This window comes from Lithobates pipiens, unplaced genomic scaffold, assembly GCF_037356315.1.
Source record: "Lithobates pipiens isolate NorthernLeopardFrog02 unplaced genomic scaffold, aLitPip1_a1.2 Scaffold_16, whole genome shotgun sequence".
NCBI classification, from domain to species: domain Eukaryota; kingdom Metazoa; phylum Chordata; class Amphibia; order Anura; family Ranidae; genus Lithobates; species Lithobates pipiens.
In genome coordinates, this window is record NW_027507748.1 from 360,752,059 (window position 1) to 360,778,322 (window position 26,264).

Here is a 26,264-nt window from a genome sequence, read left to right on the forward strand (position 1 = left end):
CATTGAAGTCAATGGGGCCCGCGGCGAACGTTCGGTTTCGCGAACGTTTGGGTCCGTTCGCATTTCGCGTTCGCGAAACGTCCCGTCGGAAGTTCGTCCATCACTACACATATTGGCATTCAATCCATTTCGCATCACACTCCCACCTCGCTTACTCTTAATTTTGCAGGGCCAAGGACAAGGAAATGATCATGGAGACTGAAATGATCTTTGTTATTGGACCCTGAAACCTTAGCACGCAGTAGCGGATGCTCTAGATATGTACTTTGCCACTAACACCTTTGATGAGCTATCATCATTAACCATTTGTGAGGGGCACAAATGCATATTGAGGGGTGAACTTATTAGTTTAGGTTCTCAGTGTAAAAAGGCAGCAGAGCAAAACATTTTTGATTCGACATCTAAAATAGTGAACTTAGAACTAATCCACAGCCAGCCTGTTGGAGATCATATTTATAATGATCTTCTCGAGGCTTGACATGAACTACAACAACTCTTAAACCTGAAGACACAACGTTCCCCTTTTCTATAGAAAAGTATTTTTATGAGCATCAAGATAAAGCCCATAAATAGCAAAAGCACTGCAAGATCTCAAGCTGTCCTCCAATATTTTAGATGTTAAATCACCCTCAGGGACACTGGAACATTCCACTGAGGAAATTGCTTCAGCATTTCATAACTATTATACAAAGCTTTATAATCTCCCTCCAATGCATAGACCCCCAAACTACTCATGGTGATAGACCCCAGGTTAGCTAAGATTACTTGCAACAGAGCGGTATGTCTATACTCTCAAAACTCGGATGCTGAATTGCTGGAGAGACCCATTGAGGAGGAAAAGCTGTTGTTAGATATAAAGGATTTAAAGCCGGGCATATATTCATACTCAGATGATTATGATAGGCTTACCACAGGCTGAGAGATTCTTTGATACAGAAGACCCTGTGTTATACCTTTTTGTTTGATGACTGTACCATCTTGTCTATCTGGTGGTGACTATTGTGATCTGTTACCTGACTTTCTTTTCTTTTTATTTTGTCTTTTTTCTGACAATACTTTTTCATTTCAACTTAGACAAATTGAGATAGTTTTTTCCATTTCTACCCTATTAAACTTTTAGAGAAAAGCCTTTACATGAAGCCTTTATAGGTTCACCTTCATCAAGATTGTCCATTCTGGTTCTTTGGGCACTTTTGTGCTCAACCTTTCTTTGAGATGTGTGATATGCAGTATTGACAAATCATGTTTTTTTGTCTATCACTTATTGGTATGTTAAGTGCAGATGTTGCTTAAAGATACTGTAGTTGCATGTAACCCAAGTATTTGTATTTATTAAAATAACTCCATCCACTTATACATTGTCAAGTGTAAGTAGGGATTTGTAAATCCCAAATGTGAAATCTTTCCCAGCCTGACCTACAATAGAATGGTTTAGATCAACGCATGTGTTAGAATGGACCAGCCAAAGTCCAGACCTAAATCCAATTGAGAATTTGTGGCAAGATTTGAAAACTTATGTTCACAGACAATCTCCATCCAATCTGACAGCGTTTGAGCTATTTGGCAAAGAAGAATGGCCAAAAATGTTACTCTCTAGATGTGCAAAGCTGGTAGAGACATCCCCAAAAAGACTTTCAGCTGTAGTTGCAGCAAAAGGTGGTTCTACAAAGTATTGACTCAGGAGGCTGAATACATATGTACGCCACACTTTTCAGATATTTATTTGTAAAATAAAATGAAAACCATTTATCATTTTCCTTCCACTTCACAATTATGTGTCACTTTGTGTTGATCTATCACATAAAATCTCAATAAAATACATTAAAATTTTTGGTTGTAACATGACAAAATGTGGAAAATTTCAGGGGGTATGAATACTTTTTAAAGGCAATGTAAGTATATATTATTATAAATACATTTTTCCCTTTTAATAAGTGATCACCTGCCCTCTGTTCTCGACTCCATAAGAGCTCTCCAGTGAATGGTTGTGCAGCGGAGGGATGTCAAGACGAGTCTGTTCATTGGAGGAGCGTGCACTGAGTTCCCAGCATAGCTAAAGAACTCACCACAGTGTGTTCTCCTACTTAGTGTGGTCAGTTTTTAATAGAAAAGCAGAGGGACTGGCAGGATCACCAGGGATTTCACACAAAGGAAGTAATATAAAGAAACAGGATAATCTCTCATACAAGTATATGGTACAGCAGGCATATATCAGGACTATGATTTTTTGGGGTAACAAACGCTTTAATTTATCAAATAAAATACTGGTTTTAGTCCAAAAAGTAAGGGTGTATTTTCAGAGTAGGTCCAGTTTAAGAATGAGCAGAATATGTTCACAAAGTAGAGAAGAATTTTAATGCAGTTCTTGAAGATAATGTTTTTTTTTTCTGTCAATTAGCTGTAAAGAGACAAAGTTAAATTTCCTTGAAGCTGACAGAGATCAGGTCTAAAGTAACATTTGAATTTCAAAGGATACAGCTTCTCTGTCTGAGTAAACAGTGGGGAACATGATGTGAGAGATTGTGGTGGTAAGAGGATGCTGAACTCCTTCACTCCACTTCTTCCTCCACCAGCTCTGGAGCAATTTTTGTGCATTATTTTGCCTTGTTTCTCTCACAAGCAGAATAAATGGTTTCCTTCTGGGACCCTCCACTGCACATCAGATCGTACGCAGACAGAACAGTGTCAGCAATGGAGTAGTGTTAAAGCTTTGGTAAAACTACTTCTGTGCTTGATTTAATATTCTGCAACATATCTATCGTCACTTTTAACTTGTCTACTGCTTCAGGGATAGTGAGAGTCTTTGTGTAAAAGAGCTTTGAACTCAGTGTGCTCTAATTTTTTTTCTTAAGTATTGTGAATTTTTTTTCATCCTCCTTAAGTAATAACTGTGTTATTCTAACTTACTAGCATGCATTAGACTATCATCATTTATAAAATCGATAGAACTAGAAGATAAATAGAAGTAGAAGATTAAGTTACTGTTTTCCAAATCTGTTTCCAGTAACATAAGAACTGAGTTTTCAGTGTTGGGTGTCATTCGAATGAATGGCATCTCAAATGCGAGTCCCACGATTTGCCATTCACATATCAGCGTTTTCAAATCACAGGCAGATTCACAGCAAATTTGCCCACAATTCAAAAACCGAAAAGGCTTAATGGCAGGAGCTGGGCACTGAAGAAAGAGGACATGTGCCATGGTTTCTAGCTCCTCAACCATTACCTATGCTATTTCCATCACCCTACCCACTTAGAGCACCACGCCTGGCTAATTTAGAGCTATGTCTCCACTTTTTTGCTACATTTGTCTTTATCTTTTTCTATATAATTCTTTATTTAAACAATTTTCATACAGACAGGCATGGTAGAAAAAATATTCAGGCAATGGCCAAACAGATTCAGCTCAAACTGTGCATTGCTGCAGAAGAAAATGCTCAGTATCAAAAGATGTATTACAGTATAATGACCACTACAAATGGCATTTATGTTCTCACCCTCCAGTCCATACTTCAATTTTAAACACTTATTGACAATACCCACATACAGTATATGTGAACCGCACACTGCAGCAAAAAAGAAAACAAAAAGGAAAAAGTGGGGGAGGAGAGGAGGACAATTGGCCTTTTCCCATCTTTTGCTAGAGCAGATTCTTAATCCCTAGAACAAATATACTGGGTCCAATAAAATCATGTTTCATTAAATTTCTCTTCATTACCACGTAAGGCAGCAGTGATACTTTCCATGGCATGAATATCAGCAATCTTGGTAAGCCACAACAAAAATGTTGGCAGGGCAGTCCCGATTCCACACTGCCTTTGCCACATTCAAGAGGTAAACTAATATTGAGCTGTTATATCTACATCTAGAGAGTTCTGAATGGTGGAGAAGATATCTGGCCGGGTCAGTGCCCAAGTCAAAATCAGTGAGCTGCTTGATGGTATCACATACCTGGGTCCAAAACCACTTCTGTTTCCGGCATGGGCAGAAAGTATGTAACATGGCACCTTCAGCCTCCCCGTTACGCCAACAAGTACTCACTGCCTCAAGAGAGAAGGGACCTTATAATACCATGTGAGGACCTTGTAGTTGAGCTCCTGGTATTTACAGGCCATTGAAGAATAATGAGAAAAGTACAGTATGTGTTCCCGTTGCTCTGCAGAGAATGATAAGTCCAACTGTCTTTCCCAATTTAGTAGGAATCCCGGGTCAAAACCATCAGGGGCATGAATAAGCAGTCTGTACACCTCTGAGCATTTGTCATTTATAACTGCCACCCATCAGATTCACAACTAATTTTAGAATCCTTGCCTAGTGGCAAGGTTTTAGTCCACTTAGAAAAACTTACACATCCAGACTGAAACTTAAGAATGGGGCAAAGGGGTTAGGAACTGAACTAAAACTGAAAAGGATAATGATCCATTGATATCCCTCGTAGAACCTTAATCTTCCAACATGTTTCATTCTATAAAGCACAAAATTATAGCGTTATATAGTAAAGGGCATGTGTGTATTCAGGATGTCATCAGGATGTTTTTCTTTTTAGGACAAATCCTAAAAAAACAACAGGTTCCTAAAGCGCATCTCCCACGCTTTGCTCCTTTTTCACCAGCTACTGCTCTCCTGCTGCTATTGCTGGCAAATCTTATCTGTCAAAATAAAAATTTGTCAAAATTAGCTCAGGAGTGGCTTCAGCAGCTATTGTGTAAAATTAAACTTTCAAACCGTGTTTTCAAGCTTCAATTAAATACTGTACAATGTAATAACATTATTGTTAAATTGTATTTACTCTTTCATTCAAGTGTATATCAAAGCCGTGACATTTATTCTGCATATGACATAAGTTAAAGCAACATTACAAGCAAACACATTAAAATAAATAGGTAAAATGTGTTCCTTTTTAACCTCCTCACTAACCCTAATGTGCCCTGTTTAACGATTTTGTTCCATTTTCTCTAGATGGATTGTTTCTTTTTGCTGGCTCAATGAAAAAAAAAAAAGAACGATTCCTCCATCCACACAATTGAGATGGATAGAGGAATACTCCCCACTGAGGCATTGTATTTAAGCAGCCGGAACTCTCCGCTATCAGAATATACTGATCAGTGATTGGGGCCCATTGGCTGCTCAAGAGAAATTTTCCAACAAGTCTTTTCAACAGAAGTCGATCATTCGTTTTCTGTTGGGTATAAACAGACACACATGGATTGAAATTTGGCTGGTCCCTGCTCAACCCCTTGAATTTTGATCCACCTATGGCTTGCTTTTGCTGTTATTTTATGTTCCTATTTTTTTATTACCTCCTATATTTTCGGGGGGGGGGGGGGGGGATTCAGAAATTGCTCTTGTGTTTCTTCTTGTATCTCTGACAGGGCAGGACTTCTCACATGGTAGTATCTCTAGCAGGCCAGGATCTCTCACATAGAAGTATCTCTAACTGGTAAAGAGCTCTCATATGGAAATATCTCTCATGGCCAGGTTCTCTTACATTAGAGTCTCTGATGGATGAGGATCACTCACATGGAAGTATCTCTGATGAGCCAGGATCTCTTACATGGAAGTATCTTTGATGGGCTAGGATCTCTCATATTGAAGTATTTCTGACAGGCCAGGATCTCTCAAATGAAAAAATCTCTGACGGGCCAAGATCTCTCATATTGAAGTGTCTCTGACTGGCTAGGATCTCTCACATGGAAGGGTCTCTGACTGGCCAGAATTTCTCACAAGGAAGTGTCTCTGACAGGCCAGGATCTTTCATATGAAATTGTCTCTGACAGGACATGATTTCTCACATGGGAATACCTATAACAGGGCATGATCTTTCACATGGGAGTATCTCTGACAGACCAGGATCCCTCATATGGAAGTGTCACTGACAGGCCAAGATCTCTCACATGGAAGTATCTCTGATGTGCTATGATCTTTCATATGGAAGTGTCACTGACAGGCCAAGATCTCTCACATGGAAGTATCTCTGATGTGCTATGATCTTTCATATGGAAGTGTCACTGACAGGCCAAGATCTCTCACATGGAAGTATCTCTGATGTGCTATGATCTTTCATATGGAAGTGTCACTGACAGGCCAAGATCTCTCACATGGAAGTATCTCTGATGTGCTATGATCTTTCATATGGAAGTGTCACTGACAGGCCAGGATCTCTCACATGGAAGTATCTTTGATATGAGCCAAGATCTTTCACATGGAAGTATCTCTGACAGGCCAGGATCTCTCATGTGGAAGTATCTCTGACAAACCAAAATCTCCCACATGGAAGTATTTCTAACAGGCCAGGATTTCTCAAATGGAAGCATTTCTGACAAGAGGCCAGGATCTCTCACCTGGAAATTTCTCTGTCAGGGCAGGATTTATATCAGGGCAGTTTATTTCAAGGAGAAGGGACAGTGATTCTCACAGATATGCCTTTATAATGGCTGTATATCTCATTTGGAAGTTCACTGTCAGAGCAAAGCCCCTTATATGAAAGTGTTTTTCTCAATCTCCCTAAAATTAAAAAAATCTATGGGGGAGCAGAGTTTCTAACATTCCTAAAGATAGGGAAGTGATATTGGGCTTTGTATACAAATATCAGGCTATTTACTATTTGAGGTATTAAAAGATAACAAGCGCATGACGTGTTTGGATGTACTCGGTAATGCAATGATGTCAGCATTAGGTGTGTATCATGATAGGTCCCAGTGCTTTTTCAACTCTTGTAAGGACAGCCATCACTTTCAGGATTATATCTGACCAATTATGGACAGCCAAATAGAGCAGTGCCTCTGACATTGTGGCTTTCCTAGCAGGGCAGCCCCTCTGATATGGCAAGCCTATTCAGCTATATGTTATGACATGTACAGTACTGTATATGCTTGCCAAATTCTAAACCATAAACAAGCACAGCAGACAATACCAGCACCACTGCTGTGATACAACGACTAATCTGCACTTCTAAATAATATAATGTAGATCTTTGGAAAAATCAACCACCCACAGAGTACTCATTTCTATGCTAGGCAGCCACCTACACACTACTGATATCCAAACAGAACTAATAAAAAAAAAAAATCAATGCTATGATAACAAATACCTGCACTGCAATATCACACAATACCAACGCCCACATCACTTAATAGATTATACTTTACAACCTTTTATTCTGTATTTAATCAATACCACTATAACAGCAATTTAAATTACCATTTCATAAGAGCATGTTTATACCTGCTCTATTTTTGTAGATTACAAGATCAGAATATGAATCAATGAAAAAAATATATACCATGTTTGGCAATTAAAGTGGCCGTAAAGGTAAATGGATTTTTTACCCTAATGCATTCTTTGCTTTAGAATAAAAAAAAACCTTTGAGTGTCAGAATCCACCAGCCCCCCAAAATATGTATCTGATTGTGATCTTGATCTGGCGCGAGCGGCATCGCTAGGGGGTGGCTATTGAGACTATAGCACCGAATCTGGGGCCCATAGCCCTGAGTCTCTTGCCGCAGGGGTCCCTGCCTAATCAGCGGGCCTTGGCCTCTCTGCAGCAGGTGCAGTGGGTGGGCTGCATGAGAGAGCTGGGCAGGCGAATGAGAGAAGCAAGTGTGTGGACAAGCAGTGATGACATCTCTCTCTCCACCTGCCCTGCATCACTGCTCTTCTGCCCTAACATCGGGAGCCTTTTCAATGATAGAGGGGCGGCTGGGAGCAGTGAGATGACATCATCTCTCAGAACGAGGCTTATGTAGCGTACACACATGAGCGGAATGTCTGACAGAGAAAGTCAGACGGAAGCTTTTCATAGTATATTCCGATTGTGTTTATGCTTCATTGGACTTTTTTTTTTCAAAAATTCTGACGGACCTAAAAATAGAACATGTTCTAAATATTTCCAACGGAACTAATTCCTATCGGGAAAACCGCTCGTCTGTATGCTGTTCCGATAGACCAAAAATGACGCATGCTCTGAAGCAAGTACGAGACGGATAATGTTGGCTACTGGCTATTGAACTTCCTTTTTCCAGTCCTGTCGTACGTACTGTACATCAACGCGTTCTTGACGATCTGACTGTGGTGTGATTGTGTGTATGCAAGACAGTTTCAGCGGAATTCCATCAGAACTTTGATGGAAAAACCTTCAGAGTTTATTCCTATGGGAAAACCGGTCATGTGTACAGGGCATTAAAGCCAAATTCTACTTCCCCAACTTTTCTATCCCCCCTTACCATTTTTTACTGGGTCCTCTTAAAAAAACTACTTATTTCCAGTGAATGCAGTGTTGTCCTCACCTGCTGCTCAGGTGTGATAAACTGTCTGACTCTGCCATCATGCCATTTGCTCAGCCTGCTGTGTCTTCCGGCTTTAGGCAGCCTGGCCCCGATGACACAATCTAACTCTGCCCTATGGCTGTTCTGTGTATTTTCTCCTGCAGTATTCTGGCATATGTGACTGGGAAATCCCAGGAAAATGTGGTAGTAGGATGCATCATTCTTGTTTAGGCAAAAGAGGTGACGAGGAGTGGTGCCAACAGAAGAAACAAAACAAAAAACTAGAAATAGCTCAACAGCTAATAAGCTAATAAACCTGAATCTGTTGATTCACCCAAGATTCTGCTTTGAAAAGTGTTATCTTTATTATAAAGACTAATAACTAAGGATCAAACGTGGAATCAGGTCAAATGTAATTTCAACCCAAATCCAGCCTGTCTACGATTTGGTAAACCATTGAACAAACAAAATATATATAAAATACTGTGCAAAAGATTCTAGACAGCTGTAAAAAAAAATCTGTAAATTAAGAATGCTCTATTTTTTTTTATCAAATAAAAAATCTTCCACTTAAGCCTAAAAATGTGTTGCTTCTACAGGAGTTTTGTGTCCTGCCTGGAGAAGCAGCTCAATGTTATCCTATGTGCCCATGCACATTAGGCAGATTAGAAGATTACAGGCATATTTTGAGCTCAGCATTTAGAGGCAGGAGAAGAAACCCTTTTGATTTTACGTTTCTGATTGGAGCTTTCTGACACAAAAAAATGCAAAACTCACCTAAGACGCTCTATATGAGCATTTTTTTCTACCAAGGGAACTGGTGCTTGTTATTCACAACTGTTTATATGATATTGTCATGTACCTGATCCGAGGCCATGCTGCTGAGAGGGATCTCCTTATGCAATAGGCTGTGCACACCTATGATAGGAGGTATAGTGCCCAAAGAAGCACAGGTTGCCAGCAGACTACTAGAGAGCAGGGCTGGTGATCACCTAGTGAATGCTGAAAGTAGGATACACAGCAAGGCAGATGTCTCTCGGGGAACTCCAGATGTACTTGGCAATCAGTGCACACAGGAAACAGAAGTAGAAGCCAGGCCCAGGGTCAAACGCAGATGATCAGTCAGGAGGCAGAGGCAGGTAGTGGAAACAGGAACTTGGCTGAGCTCATACACCAGAAGACAAGCAGATAAGAAGCAGCAAAGTCTGTAAGGCACACCCATGCCTGATGTGCCTGCCGATGCCTGATCCCCACCAATGCTCGATGTGCCCGCTGCCTAGATGGGGTAAGTGCCGGTGGACCGGCAGGCAGCAGGGGGGATATTTGAGGTGCTGCGAGGGGGTGGTTGTTTTCATCCCCCCAAACAAAAAACCACCACCAGCAAAAAAATATCATCCTAGTGCATTATACCACAATGTTTATTAAGGCTGGGTTCACACCTAATACAAATGTGGCTCACAGCAGGGGGTCCAGTGAATCCCTGTCCTCCATTTCAGGGACGAATCAGGCCCAGATTTTTGCCTGAATTTGGACCTGAAACAGAGCCAAAGATGCACAAGACCCCTGTGCAATGCGCTCCACGGCTGTCCTGGAGATGGAAAGCTGGTCACAATCTCCTGTCATGCGAATTGGATGCGGCAAACCCGTATCCAATTCACAATAGTGTGAACCCAGCCTTAAACGGAAACAACATAAAATGTACTCACAAACACTTGAATTAAAATAGCTTATCAAGCTCATCTTCCATAGCCCAATAGTCACAAACTTGGCAGGGTCCACGTAACGAGGGGATCTCTCCAGGAACCCAACTGACTGACACGTTTCAAAGGGTATTTACTTTTCTAAAGTCAGAGGGAGAAAATATATCACTCAAAGTGCATCAACCAGTTAGGAGAGGTCCCCCCATTCCTTGGACACTGTCGAGTTTGTGGCTATTGGGCTATGGACGATAAGCTCAATAAGCTATTTTAAGTCATGTGTTTTTAAGTACATTTTATGTTTCCATTTAAATAAATGTTTTGGGATAATGTACTTGACTGGCACGCCCTCCTTTTTTTTTTATTTTTATTTTTTTACTTATTAAGGTATGCCTGGGCCGCCTCAATTTAGTCATTTAGGATTGAAACTGTATTACACTTGTATGGACATGTGAGTTCTCATTAAAGTTTTTAAAACGTTCTAAGTCTGGTCTGAAGTTATTCAAGGTGTGAATGGTAACATATAGCATATCAGAAGAACAGGGCCTGTAAAATACACATGGGATACGAAGCAAGGACACTATGAAAGGTGAACTGAGCAGGAGGTTAGAGTTGGAATGCAATTGCCAGAGCTAACCAGGAACTGGTGAGAAGTGTATAGCAGCCATTCATGAAGCGCGGTGCCTGGTGTAGGTGACAGGTCCTCCGTTAGTGAGGGGGTTGGTGATCCAGATCCCTCCATAGTGGTCGGTTTTTTATACCTGAAAAAGTGCAAAAAAATACTCGTTGATCCTTTTGATCCTGCTAAAATTCCAATGAGCTTGTAACTTCCTGTACTCTCTGCTTGTAGTATTGTCAGTTATGAACGCAATCAGCCCTGGCCAGTTCTTTCTGTAGAATACAGAATGACTCCCTCTATGTTAGAGATGAAGAGAGCAGGAGATGTTCTATAGTCTAAAACAGGAGCAGGCAGCCCAGAGTGACAGTAATGCTGCTCATTAGATGCAGTAGAGTGAGTGAACAATGTCACACTAGGACAGAAAGTGTATTTTATGGGCTTAACAACCAGGTGAAAATAATGGAAAAAATCCTGAAAAAGAAAAACATTGTAATCATCATATATAAAGTCTGGTAGCTTGCAATATATTACCATTATTTCTTGGATTTAGTCTTTAAGAACAGAAAAGCACAAAATAAAATAAAAAGGCAAAAAAACAACTGCTAGGAAATAAATATACCCTGCATCATAACATTTGTCCCAGACAGCCTGTGGATATGCTAACACACCTCAGGAGTAAAGTAGATTTATGTATTGATTGTACACTGTGTTATTGTAAACAGACAGAACAGTAGAATTGTTATTCGGGACATATCTTATTTTTTCCTTGTGAGAGTGATTGTTTGCTCATGTTTATGTTGCAAACTGCAATTTAATACCACCTTGGCGTATTGCTAGTGTATAGTCATTAGAAGGTTAATGCTTCTATAATACAATGTGCCACACACCAGTCTGCCAGGTGTTTAGGAAGAGGAGAAGGGCCAAGCAGTTAAAAAAATGTAGGACCAATGCCTCAGGAGCCAGCCAAACACAATTGCTTACTCTTGATGAGATGCCAAAAGAACAAAGATGTGTTCCTTGGTGCTAGCAGCTGCTGCCTTGGGCAAAAGAAAGCAAAAGACTGTAAGAGAACTGGCATCATACGTCTACCTATTGCAGGTTTACATTCTGATTCTCGCTACAATAATGTGACGAACTGGCACAGTAATGTACCTCCTGGATCACAAAAACACAGCAATTGTTCTGTTGCATACACTGATCTTACAAAGTGTGTATTCAATGTATTAGCAGCATTTCTACACTGCCCTGTCCCACTTTTCATTAACTTTTGCTGACTGTTGGTCAACACGTGGTACCAGCATGTGAGGTTAAGGTGACAACACAAGTACTTTATTCTGACTTGAGACAATTATCATTCAACCAGGAGAAAGGGTGCCCTTATGTACGATGAAAATGGTCAGCCTTTGGCAACAGTTGAACAAGTAACATCTTTGCATGTTTAGTGAAGAGTAGAACCCAGACCAATCATGTGTACGTGCAACAGCATTCATCGTTCTTGGGGCTGTTGGCCATGATCCTAATGGGGCAGCTAAAAATCTCCTGTAGAGTAAAAACTGGTAGAGCTTAACCAATTTAATGTAATGCACTAATGAGATTAAATGAATTGATGAGAAAAGCTGTGCTTTGCATTGAGAGTTCCACTAAAAACATTTTGACTGCATTCAGGCAAGCAATTGTGTTTTCCTAAAAGATAAAGCTACTCCTAAGCAGGGCTGTCTTTAATGTTGATTGGGCCCTGGGCAAACATTTTCTTGATGCCCCCCCCCCCCCCTCAACCGCTCTTAGTCATTTAACAAATAGCGGTATAACACAAAATCTGTTTACTGCAGCAGATCAGGCAGCAATTGCAATTGGTTGCCAGAGGATACACCATATTATTACTGATCACTGACTGGTTGTTAGAGGTTACAACACATCATTTCTGCTTCCTCATTCATTACTGGTGGTTACTGCACATCATTACTGCTCACTGAGAGACGTACTACAGGAGATGACCAGAGACTACAAATCTAATACAGCAGATGACCAGAGACTGCAAATCTAATACAGCAGATGACCAGAGACTGCGAAACTAATACAGGAGATGACCAGAGACTGCAAATCTAATACAGGAGATGACCAGAGACTGCGAAACTAATACAGGAGATGACCAGAGACTGCAAATCTAATACAGGAGATGACCAGAGACTGCAAATCTAATACAAGAGATGACCAGAGACTGCAAATCTAATACAGGAGATGACCAGAGACTGCAAATCTAATACAGGAGATGACCAGAGACTGCAAATCTAATACAGGAGATGACCAGAGACTGCAAATCTAATACAGGAGATGACCAGAGACTGCAAATCTAATACAGGAGATGACCAGAGACTGCAAATCTAATACAGGTGATGACCAGAGACTGCAAAGCTAATACAGGAAATGACCAGAGGCTGCAAATCTAGTACAGGAGATAACCAAAGACTGCAAATCTAGCAGAGGAGATGACCACAGACTGCGGATCTAATACAGGAGATGACCAGAGACTGCGGATCTAATACAGGAGATGATCAGAGACTGCAAATCGAATACAGGAGATGACCAGAGACTGCGGATCTAATACAGGAGAGGACCAGAGACTACAGATTTAATACAGGAGATGACCAGAGACTGTGGATCTAATACAGGAGATGACCAGAGACTGCGGATCTAATACAGGAGATGACCAGAGAATGCGGATCTAATACAGGAGATGACCAGAGACTGTGACCAGAGACTGCGGATCTAATACAGGAGATGACCAGAGACTGCGGATCTAATACAGGAGATGACCAGAGACTGCGGATCTAATACAAGAGATGAACAGAGACTGCGGATCTAATACAGGAGATGACCAGAGACTGTGGAGTTAATAGAGGGGATGACCAGAGACTGCAGATCTAGTACAGGAGATGACCAGAGACTGTGGCTCTAGTACAGGAGATGACCAGAGACTGCGGATTTAATGCAGGAGATAACCAGAGACTGCAAATCTAATACAGGAGATGACCAGAGACTGCAAATCTAATACAGGAGATAACCAGGAGTAAAGGAGGTGATCAACTAATTAACCATTTTAAAATGGTACCTATCAGCAATGTAGAACTATACTGTTCATTAACAGGTCAGGGCTAGGATAACAGTCAATAAGCAGTCTATGGGGAGAAGGACCTACCTAGCCAGCCAGGCTCACCACCCACTCTCCTTGATTCAGGTGTGGGGCCCTCAGAGGTCCAGGTTCAGGGCCTTCAGGGGTCCAGGTGCGGGGCCCTCGGACATCAAGTTTCGGGGGCCCTCAGGAGTCCAGAGGCAGGGCTCGGAAAGGTCATATTCCGATCTCAGCCCTGAGCATACAGGTTACATGGGGCGGGGTCAGAGCTTCAGTGGAGCTCCCAGCCCCGCCCCACCCCCCGCCCTGCTGCCCAGGCAATACAGTGATGTTTTTCTGTGCTTGGCGGGGTTATCAAGGGACCCTAATTTGCAGGCAGCGCGGGCTCAAGAGGCAGTTACTTTGGCGGGCCCCCCAACCATGACAGGGCCCCGGGGCAGCTGCCCCTTTTGCCCTGCATTAAAGAAAGCCCTGCTCCTAAACTCTATGCAATATTGAACTGCAGCTTGCAGGTGCTCACACCTCTGGCACTTTCTCCGGTACATTGTTTAGCAGACTCCTGCAGATGCACTACTTCCACATAGAAAATCGTTCACTGCCACTGGGGCTTAATCATGGGGCCATGGAGGCTAATGTTAAAGGGAGGATATTGTGTGCCTGTGCTTGCACATGTTCTGAACAATAGAGTTGATTTGACCCTTTGGAAGTGGTGTGCAGCTCCAGAACTTTGCTAAAAAGTGTATATGAGAAACAAACCCCAGAGAACATCTGCAAGCTGGAGTTCAGAATTGCAGAGGTCTCAGGAACAGCTTTATCCTTTAGAAGGACAGAACTAGTTGACTGAATTCAATCAAAAATCTTTTACTCTTTCTAAATCGGGGTATATAATAGTAGAATTTCATTCAGTGTTTTTCATTGTAAGGACGTTTAGTTTGTTTTTCAATCATTAGTAGGGTCAAATCAGTGTTCATCTTCGACCATGGTGATGGGAAACTTCGAAGGGTCAGGATAGAAAATATTTCTCGAATGTACCAATTTCTAACAGTGTATGGGACAAAATCTACTACTACTTTAAAACGACATTCGAATGTTCTAAGAAATTTAAATTAAAATTAGAGAATAGAGTGGGTTGGGGCAGATCACAATGGAGCAATTGGGAAATAGTTTGATTGTGTTTAGAGGGGCTTAATGCAACATAACAATGCAAATGGGTGTTTTAGTTGCCAATACATATGTTTTCACTGTGGCAAAGTCAAAAAAGTTTGAGATTTGGAGACTCCCCTGACACACACTGACCTGAAGCTACAGTATGTCCAGGCACCTGTTGATGTGTTCTGTGAGATTGTAGTTATTTTGATTGCAAATAATTAAAAAAAACACAGTGCAAGTTTGAGACATTGCAGGAAGACAACTGGCGTTTAGCTGGATACAACTGTAGAACCCTCTATTGTGCTACTAAAATAGTGCAGGCAAATTTATTGGCTCATGGTAAAATGTGTCTTGAATCTGGGTCAAGGGTTTATTGCAGGTCAGGCTGGATGACAGGTCTCTGGTGCCTCCCCCTTATTCTGGAAGTTTGCTAGCAGGGGAGTCGGGTGGAAGACGGAGTGCTGAGGAAACTGTTGGTGGCTTAGGTGGGGTCTCCTAGGTCAAGTGGAAACCCCAGCTCCAGGCTCGGTTTGGGCTGGCTCAGGGGGATCCCTTCAGCAGAACAGTTTAACATGGAATCTTGCCTGAAAGGCAGCAGGCGACACTGGCACACGTAGCAAGCTTTCTAAAAAGACAGTGTTGTGCTTAACCCTTTTATCCTTGCCCTGGGAGATCTTCAGAGCACCTAGGAGGGCTGGTAGCACTGGCAAGCAGTGTAGCTGGGAGCAGATTTACACAAGGAGAGAATACACTCCTGCATGCAGTTTGCCTCATCTTATTGTGCTATTTCCAAGAAGAGCTAAGAGCTCCTAGTCTGTAATAGACTTTTGCTACTAATCTACTAAGGACTGTGTGGGGAAATGGAAGACAGTAGCCAGGTGGGCTGGTAGTTCTGAAGGCAGTAGAGTTTGGATCAGAGTCTATGGTGGAGTTGGAGACAATCCTGTATGTAGGTTACAACACAGTGTGCTACTTTCTAAGTGTCCTTAAGGGACTTTGCATTTTATCTTCAGAGATTATCAGTGTCTGGGAAGGAGGACAATTCAAGACCTTATACATAGGGAGGAAGTTGTCCCTGGTTTTTATTTTTTGATTCAAGTTCCCATCCCATACATCCCTTCACCTCATCCAAGGTGTTACACCTAATAAAACATAAAAACAAACTGCACGCGTGGTACCCACAGACCTCTGAGATGTGCTGGCGATGTGGCGAGGACAGGGGTACTTTGATCCACATATGGTGGCGGTGTGATCGCATTAAGGTATTCTGGGACAGAGTGATAGGGCTGATACGCAAAATTACGGAGACTACTCTTACACTCGACGCGGCTTGCTGCTTATTACATATCTCAAGCTTTTCGTTTAAGAAATACAAACGTTCGCTCACCAGACACCTTTTAAACGCAGCCAAATCTCTAATACCAACCTTATGGAAGTCGCCCCTGATTCCCTCCACGAAAGACTGGATGCTGAAGGTAGCATACATCTGCGAGATGGAGGACACTAGGGCTCAGGCTGAGGAGGATGTGGGTCGTTTTCATACTACCTGGTCTCCATGGTTTGCCTTTAGATATTCTCGAGATTACCTGGATCTGATGAACTGATTATTCCACTTCCCCGGTGGACCTGCTGACTTCAGGGAAACCTGGAAATGCGCTGTGGGACCGCGGGTGGCTCCCTGCCCTGGGGCGTCCTTTTCATTCGCTCTCATATGATTCCCCCCCCACCTTTCCCTTCTTTTTCTCCCCCTTCCCCTCTTTATGAGTCTTTTTCATACCTTTTCTAATTGGAAAGTGTAAATGGTGAATTTCAATAGTTGGGCTATGGGATAGGGCTGGGCTGGACAACGGTCCCAGCCCGCTTTTTGTTGTCTGTATACCTAGCGACACTATAGACCTCAGCCCTTAGCAGACCCTGGTATATTCTTTGTTTTTCTACTGCATTGTTTAATGGCGATTCTTGTACCATATGTGATTTACACAGTATTGTCTTGCTTCTTGTGTTACATGTTTATACTTCCTTAATAAACTTTTGAATGTCAAAAAATAAAACATAAAAACAAAGCCAAGGTACTGACTTCTTGTGTTTGGATGCAAGTAGAGAATGTGCGTTACCTTGCTGTGCGGGAAAAGGGGAACAAGGTACCAGCTGCCCCTGTGGGGGTAATGCTATACAGCTTTTAACCAAGGATGGGCTATGTAAAAAAAGAAATAAAAGAATACATTTAGACAGTACTATGTATTATATAAAAATCTATTTCTTGTGTTATTGAATAAGACTGTATTTTATTTAACAAATTCATTTTATAACAGTAAAGGTAGAAAATTGCTAAGTACACATTGAAGTAGCTATTGCTACTAATTAACATTTATCTTTTACTGGTTTGACTTTAGTAAAGGGATTTTTGTTAGGTTAATATGGGTTACACAATTTTGTATTTAACACTTTGCTCCTTGCACCACTTATTAAATAGAGTCAATGGTTTCATTAAGTTTTACTGTTTAAGTTCACTTGTCATATTTTGTTACCTAAACATGTATTGAGATTTAATTTTTTTAGGTGTGCAAAACTAAAATTTTGCCTTTGGAAATTTTTAACGTTTTGAACTTTTCTGAAGCTCTGAGCATGGAATATAAAAATGACATCATCAAATAAAAGAATGAGTATTTGAACATGCATATTTTAGATTTTATTATAAATGAACAAAAACATAAATCTACTGACAAGCCTAGTTGCTTTGAAGTTCACAAATAAAAGCAGGTTTATGCAATGCAAATTTAAATATTTTTTTGTTGTTCTTGCAGATTTTTCTCTTACTGGAGATAATTTATTAAGAAGCTGTCAAAAGTGTTTTCAGATGTGATATGAGCTGTCTGGACAGGAATGAGCAGGTCGGAAATAGCAAGGCAGCTTGGAGTCCGGCATGCTAAACATCGCAAGGTAATAGCTTCCCAGAGGTGAACATGACATGATGCTTACTGTTATATTACCTTCGGCTGATCCTGACACTTCCTATATCAGTCTTTCCCACTAACAGAAACCATTGAAATCTATGGAGGGGGTGAAACATGAAAAACAATTCTGACCAATTTCAAGGCTTTTAGGCATGGAATTATCAAATAAAGGGCATGGGGACATGGGTACTGATGTCAGAGATATGTACCAATGCAAATAAATATAAAAAAAAAAAATGTAGGGCGGAGAGAGGTTTTTTTTTTTAATGTAACTTCAAGGTGACATTGAAGAAACATCAATCATTTCATTTATAATCTTAGTAGATGCATTTAAGCTGTATTTGGTGTTCTATAACAGAACAATTCACAAGTGATAACTTTTTTACTTTACATTGCTTAAAGAGGAGTTCTGCCCTCCCCTTTAAAAATACTGTAGCTGCTGACTTTTAAAATTAGGACACTTACCTGTCCAGGAGTCCAGCGATGTCGGCACCGCAGCCGATATTTACATTGGCTGTTAGGGTGCTGCCGCCGCAGCCATTGCTGGTAAGGGAACCTGGCAGTGTAGCATTTCAGCTTCACGGCCGGGTCCTTCCTGCACATGCACCAAGTGTGCTGCACTCTCCCACTAGCGCAGCAGAAGGGGGGGAGGAGGAAAGGGGCCAATCTGCTGATGTACTTCGCCATGGCCCGGTCTCCCAGAAGTAGGGACAGGGTATCTGTAAAAAAACAGGTACCCTCTACCGCCCCCCAAAAGGTGTCAAATGTCGCACCAGACACGGGGGGGGGATCATATAAGAAAAAGTTCCACTTTTGGGTGGAACTCCGCTTTAAATACAGCAGCAGCACCCCAATATGATTTATTACAACTTGAAAAAGGGTAGTAGTTCTGAATGATTCTTTATTCAACAGAAATAGGCTTGAATTGACCAATGGAGCCACATTAAATCTAAAAGCTATAGAAAAGTTTACTCTAAAAAAAAATGGAAACTTCATACAAACTGGTCAGTGGAACAACAATTTAATAGTCAGTATCAGTATAGTTTATGAATTTTTTACAGCACCATACTGCAATGTCATTACATTTTAATAAAATGTCCAAAAGGAGTTCACAAAAGAAATTCAAAACCACAGCTCCACATTTCTAAACCCAGTCCTAGAAATTGGCCAGCATCAGGACATTACAGAAGTGCTTGAACATGCAACAAACAAAAAGAGCTCTGCAGTGTGAGCCCAAATGTTTGCTGCTAACAGCCCCATTGTGTCCTTCCTGCAGTGTACCAGCTGTGGTAAAAGTACCAACCATTTGGAAACCACATGCATAAGTAAACATATGACTGTGAACCAAGAGCTTAGAAGGAGCAGAAACCTACTTAAAGTGATTGTTAACATGCTATATTTACCTGCTCTGTGCAATGATTTTGCACAGTGCAGCCCCGATCCTCCTCTTGTTGAGCCCTCTTTTGGTGCTCCTGGCTCCTTACCCCTGCTGGGTGCCCACCATAGCTAGCCAGCTGTGTGTGTCCATAGTCCATAGGCCCCTCCCCACCTTCCGTTCCTTCCTCACTGGCTGTGGCTGATAGCAGCTGGAGCCAATGGCATCCGCTGCTGTCTTTGAGCCTACGAAAAGGGAAGAGAGCAGAGAGAGCTGCTGCTCTTGTGTACATAACACAATCTCCTGGGCTTGGGGGCTTAGTCTATAAGTAGGTGATGTAGCAAACCCTTCGGATAGAGTGTGGAATGTCAAAGGTCTTGCTGCCCTCCTCAAAACAATGGGTATCCTTAGAACTGAAACATAGAAAGAAAAGGAGGGCACACCAACCTTGTGCATCACCAAAGACACAATTTATTAAAAAACTTTAGCAGCAAAAGAGTAATACTCACAAATGAATGTTATAAAAAGCCTTGTCAGTGCTCCAGCAAGTGGGACCGTGTCTGTAGACACCTGCAACCTGAACTGGGTGTTAGGGGGGACCAGACAGCATCACAAATGGCTTACACTTTACGAGGGAGTGCCCTCTTCATCAGAGCCACAGCGGTAGTAGCTCTGGATCCAGATCAGGTTTAGTTATAAAGGTATAAGTATTAGTAAAAGGGGGGCTAGGGAACTGCACTCAGAAGATTTTTTTTTTTACCTTGAAGCAAAGAATACATCAAGATAAAATAAAATTCAGTTATTAGAATCACTTTAAAGTTACTAGACCCACAACAGTAAAATCAGTCTGTAAATGCAGTTGTACGTGCTTGTTATACTCACTGTGGAGCCTAAGGGGATAATCATCCGCATTTTGTAAAAAGTCTGTTTGTTCCTGTATGCACGGATCTCTTCTTCCACTGACTCCAAAACAGGTTTGGATAAGACAGCGTTACTGGAGTCAGTCTGCACATGCTCAGTTTGGTGTGTATTGCTAGAGAGTTTTTTTTTTCTTGGGAGAATGCATGGAATCAGCACAGGGCCAAACATCACTGTCTAGAGGGTCAGGGGTCCTGGATCCCGATAGGTCAACAAGTGCATTGTGAAAACTCCTCCTTTAGGTTTTCTGGACACTGATAGAAGTCAGAAGACTGCTATATACTGTTGATGAGAAAAGATATTTAGCAGTTTGTATTTACTAATATTAATGTATTTCCATATATATTCTGTGTTCTGTGGGAGACCAGATATGGTGAATGCAGGCACCTGGGTTTAGTGGCACTTTAAAGTGGAGTTGCCCCCCAAAAAATAAAACCACTTAAAAATCTTAAAAAAAATCAAAAAAAAATAATTGGCAAAAAAAAAATTTTTTACTCACCTCTAAATACCGGTTGCTAGGGGGTCCCTCGTAGTCTGCCTTCTTCATTGCCCGGGCTGGTGACATCACTTCCCCTCGCGCCGCACATTCACCTGGGACCTGTCACGTGTCCCAGGTGACTGTACGGCGTATCACGGCGCCCTGCGCCGCTCGCGCATGCGCAGTGGGTGCCCGGCTGTGAAGCCACAGCCGGGTGCCCACAGTATGCATGACGGCGCCGCGAGCGGAGCGGGGAGCGAGGGGGGGGCTTCGTTCCCCCGCATCGCTGGAACCCGGGACAGGTAAGTGTCCGATTATTAAAAGCCAGCAGCTGCAGTATTTGTAGCTGCTGACTTTTAATTTTTTTTTTTTAGGGGGTACCCCACTTTAAGGGTGCAGAGCAGCCATTTTTACTTGGTCTGCTAATGCACCCTTTTTTCTGATAGTATTCAAGGGTGCATAATGCCCTTTGTTTATCTGACCAAGTTCTCTGCACTGCAACCTCTCCCATATAATCTAGCTGTGCATTCTTGGCTTCTTTTCTCACCCTTCTTGAGGGTGCATAGCGCGTTTTTTGGCCCGAGTGCAGAGTTTTCCTCTGCGCTTCAATGGGTATAGCAGCCATTTATTTTTGTCATGGTAATGTGCCCTTTTCCATTTCCACCTCCTATTTTGATAATGGGCTTTTTCCTCCTCCTCCATCTCAAGGGTGCATAGCAGTCATTTATTTTGGACCTTCTAAAGAACCCCTTCTCTCTTCAAGAACACAGAACATTCACTTTTTAATGTTCTATTCATACACATTTTCTTCCCCAACTTCTTCATATGCACAGAACTGCCACTGTTTATACTGTGCTGCTCATCCGCCCTTATCTACATCCTCAAGGGCACAGAGCAGCCAGTTGCCTTTCTACTGCTGCTCTTGTGACCTTATCCTCATCCTCCTCTAATAATCCCACTATATCCCTTGCATAAGAAGTCAGCAGAATATTTTGTGGCTGCTGTCCCAAAAGCTATCTCAAAGGATGATTCATAGATCTCTCTGCGTTGCTGTGCAATCAGAGAAAAAAATCACCCTCATACCCAGCGACTTCATATAAGTTTTACCTGACACTCTATTTACACCTAATTTTTGGTATACCACACATAGTCAGGTACTGAGCCACCATTATGTTACCCATAAGGGCATACGCCAGCTGCTGTTTCTTTGCACAAAAGCTATCCCTGACATCCACCAGTATGTGGAATGACATGAGGCAGAGAAGCAAAATGAGGAGGAGGTTTGGGGTGCTGGCACCAAAAAAAAAGGAGGGTTGGCATTGCTGGGGGTAAGGAGGAGAATATTTTGGAGGGATTCACAGGGAGTTTTTCAATTCTCCCTGACACAAGAAGAAAATATTTGGGAATCTACTGTCGCCATCCAAGAGGGGCCCAAACTGCTCTCCTCTAAAAAGGGAGTGCAGAGAAACTCATTGATTTACTTCCTGGTGATGGTGTCTGGTTCCCCAGCACTAGAGGCATAGATGCAGGTGAAAAATCTACAGCCATAGGCTTTCTTTTAATATCATGACATTTTTAAAAACATAATGAAGAGAGATTTTAATATTTGCATTTGTCTAAAATATGTGTATAGTAGGTTGTGGATACCGATAGATAAATGTTTCTATTATTAAGACTCATATGAAAATATTCAGGATTGTTATAAATTCACGAAATTTTATGGTAATATTAGTGTATAGTGTATGTGTTTTGTTTTTTTTAATGTGGGATTGCTATTCGTTTAACCCCGCTGGCCATAAAATGACGGCTGGGTTGGGGGGGCTCTCGTTCTGGGTGAACATCAGAATGACCGATTTTGCGTGCCCGTGGGGACGAGCATCACGGCAATTGGTTGTATGGTGTGTAAACAGGAAGAGCTGTTGATTGGCCTTTCCTCACTCGCGTCTGACAAACGCGAGTAGAGGAGAGACCATCGGCTGCTCTCCTGGCGGGGGGGGGGGGTCTGTGCTGATTGTTTATCAGTGCAGCCCCCCTCGGATGCCCACCCAGGAGGATGCCACTACACTGGACCACCAGGTGTGCCACCCTAGACCACCAGGGAAATGCTGATCAGTGCCCAGGCAGCTGCCAATCAGTGCCCATCCCCAATGCCTGCCAGTGCCAGTAACATCAGTGATGTCTATCAATGCCATCTATCAGTGTCGCCTATCAGTGCCCAGCAGTACCCAGTAGTGCTGCCTATCAGGGCCACTCATAAGTACCCATCAATGCAGCCTTTCAGTGCCCATCATTGTCACCATATAGTCTAGTAACTTACAGAAAGAAAAACAGTATGGAAAGGCTACATGATTGGGGTAAGGAATTGACTGGGTTACTGTCATAGGTGTGCACACAGGGCGTGCCAGGTGTGCCTAGGCACACCCTAACCACCCTGTGTGGTCCAGAGTCTCCTTATTTAAACCCCTGTGTTTCACCAAAGCCCCCCTAACGGGCCTCCTTAAAAATGTGTTTGAGCTTTGAGGTGCACACCCTATGCAATAGGCCGTGCACGCCTTTGGTTACTGTACAGCATAGTGAAGTGTGAGTGGCCTTTCAGTCATTAAACATGTTAGAGGGCTGCATGGGAAGGAATGGGCAGGCTTAAAATATATCCTAGTAAGTTCATAGGCAATGGGATGTTTTCCTGCCCTCTTCTCTTTGTTTTAGTGGGTTATATGTTCATTGCATGCCACAGAAGCTTAGTAGGTAGAGGGTTTTTAGAGGTTGGGTATACAGTCTGAATTTTTATGAAACAGGAGTCTATGTGAGGGAATGAAGACTTTGCTATGTTAGCAAGTGGTGTTGTTCACTTGGAGCTCCATCACCTGAGAACCTCAAAAAAACACCAGAGTTGGTGGTATTTATGTTTTAATTCACGTTATATTTGAAGATTCCCTCCTGTTAACAATTGTTAACTGTTATTTACTGTATATATGATTACTAAAATTCCTACCATGGTCAATTTAAAATGTGATTTATGGAAAATACATTATTGCAGATGAGAAAATAAAAAAGTCAAAGTCAAAACTGTAATAAATACTTTATTTATGTTTAGAAATTATGAAGACCACTTGTCGTACATTATTACAATAGCTGTTAAAGTTGAATAGGAATGGTGATGATTGCTTTCCTATCTCTGTTTATGTCCCACCTTCCTTTTTGCTGCAGACCTGTGTTTAATAGCTTTTAGTGCACCCATTCTGTTTGCACATATTTTCTTATCTCTGCTTTCCTAGATGTAGAATGAAAACAAGAAAATGGATACTATCTGAGTGTCCCGTGATTTGCATAACACCAGTACTAATTAGCTGCTGCATGGTAATTATGAACACCTGTAGGACAGAAGCATTTGCCTGTGGAATAATAATCTGATCCTCCTTGCCATGAACTTCATCAAGTACTGAGTACTTAAGTGCTTTTCCAAAGACACCGAATCCTGAGACAATATCCATGGTTTTGAATTTTCTATCTACAAATATGACTTGTCTAGCTAACCACCAGAACATATCTGTTGTTACTACTTCTTAACTCCTACTCCTTCTTTATATATTGTGCATAATACATTTTAAACTTGAACTGAAAGTCAACTACAAACATGGCAAGGGCGTTTCCATATTTTATTATATAAATCAGTACATTACACCTAAAGACATTACAGGTAATGTGTTTATTTGTCCTGAGGCTCTGTGCAAACTTCTGGGTGGGGTTATAAGCCATTATGAGAAGCAGGGGAATAAGGATTTTAGGAAATCCTGACCACAAACCATTGTTAGTACTGTCCATCTAGCTCATTTTATGATGGCCATATCATGCACTCTACCACTGCTTAAAAAATGCATGCTAACAAAAAAGAACCATTCAGCCTTCACACTCAAAGAAAATCTAAGCCAAAAATGTATTATATCATGCCACACATCAGAATTTCGGCCAGCAAAAGACCAATGATGGCTTTTCGTCAGAAAATGCATCCATGTGTATGCCCCATCGGCATTTTGCTGGCTGAATTTCTGCCAGCAAAAGATTGAGAGCATGTTCTCAATTTTTCCATAGGAAAAAGTTTCTATCTGAAATTCCGATCGTGTGTATACAAAACTCACGCATGCTCAGATTTTGGCTAATGGCTATTGAACTTTCTTTTTCTATCCTATTGTATGTGTTGTACGTCACTACGTTCTTGATGGTTGGAACTTGGTGTCACCGTGTGTATGCAAGGCAGCTTGAGCAAAATCCCATCGGGAAAATCATCAGAGCTTTTTCTGATCAAAATTTTGATCGTGTGTATGTGGCATTAGAGTTTTACTACTCCCTAGGTATGGTGGCTGCATCAATTTTCTTTCTTTAAAGCTAAGAACATTTTCTGCAAGTAAGGAAAATACTTTTTCATACTTCTTTTCTCTGTGATCTTGTGTTTGTGTAACTTTAACTTGTGAAATGAAATCTCAATGTTGTCAACTTTTTGTCTGTGAACCTTAACCACTTTCAGACCGGACCATTTTGCTGGTAAATGACCAGAGGTCTTTTTACAATTTGGCACTGCGCTGCTTTAACTGGTAATTGCGCGGTCATGCAATGTTGTACCCAAACAAAATTTGCGTCCTTTTCTTCCCACAAATAGAGCTTTCTTTTGATGGTATTTGATTGCCTCTGCGATTTTTATTTTTTGCGATATAAATGGAAAAAGACCGCAATTTTTGAAAAAAAATGATATTTTCTACTTTTTGTTATTAGAAAAATCCAATAAATTAAATTTTAGTCATACATTTAGGCCAAAATGTATTCAGCCACATGTCTTTGGTAAAAAAAAAGTCAATAACTGTATATTTATTGGTTTGCGCAAAAGTTGTCACATCTACAAACTAAGGTACGTTTTCTGGAATTTACGCAGCTTTTAGTTTAGGACTGCCTATCTCAGTTCTTGAGGTGCTAAAATGGCAGGGCAGTACAAAACCCCACCAAATGACCCCATTTTGGAAAGTAGACCCCCTAAGGAAATTGATAAGTGGCATGTTGAGCCCATCGAATATTTTATTTTTTTGCCTCAAGCGATTGAATAATGACAAAAAAATAATTTTTTTTTTTTTTTTACACAAAGTTGTCACTAAATGATATATTGCTCACACATGCTATGGGCATATGTGAAATGACACCCCAAAATAAATTCTGCTGCTTCTCCTGAGTACGGGGATACCACACGTGTGGGATTTTTTGGGAGCCTAGCCGCGTACGGGGCCCCGAAAGCCAAGAACCGCCTTCAGGTTTTCTAAGGGCGTAAATATTTGACTTCACTCCTCACTACCTATTACAGTTTTGAAGGCCATAAAATGCCAAGATGGCACAAAACCCCCACAAATGACCCCATTTTAGAAAGTAGACACCCCAAGCTATTTGCTGAGAGGCATTTTGAGTCCATGGAATATTTTATATTTTGCCACAAGTTGCGGGAAAATTACAAACTTTAATTTTTTTTTTTTTTTTTTCACAAAGTTGCCACTAAATGATATATTGCTCACACATGCTATGGGCATATGTGAAATGACACCCCAAAATAAATTCTGCTGCTTCTCCTGAGTACGGGGATACCACATATGTGGGACTTTTTGGGAGCCTAGCCACGTACGGGGCCCCGAAAACCAAGAACCGCCTT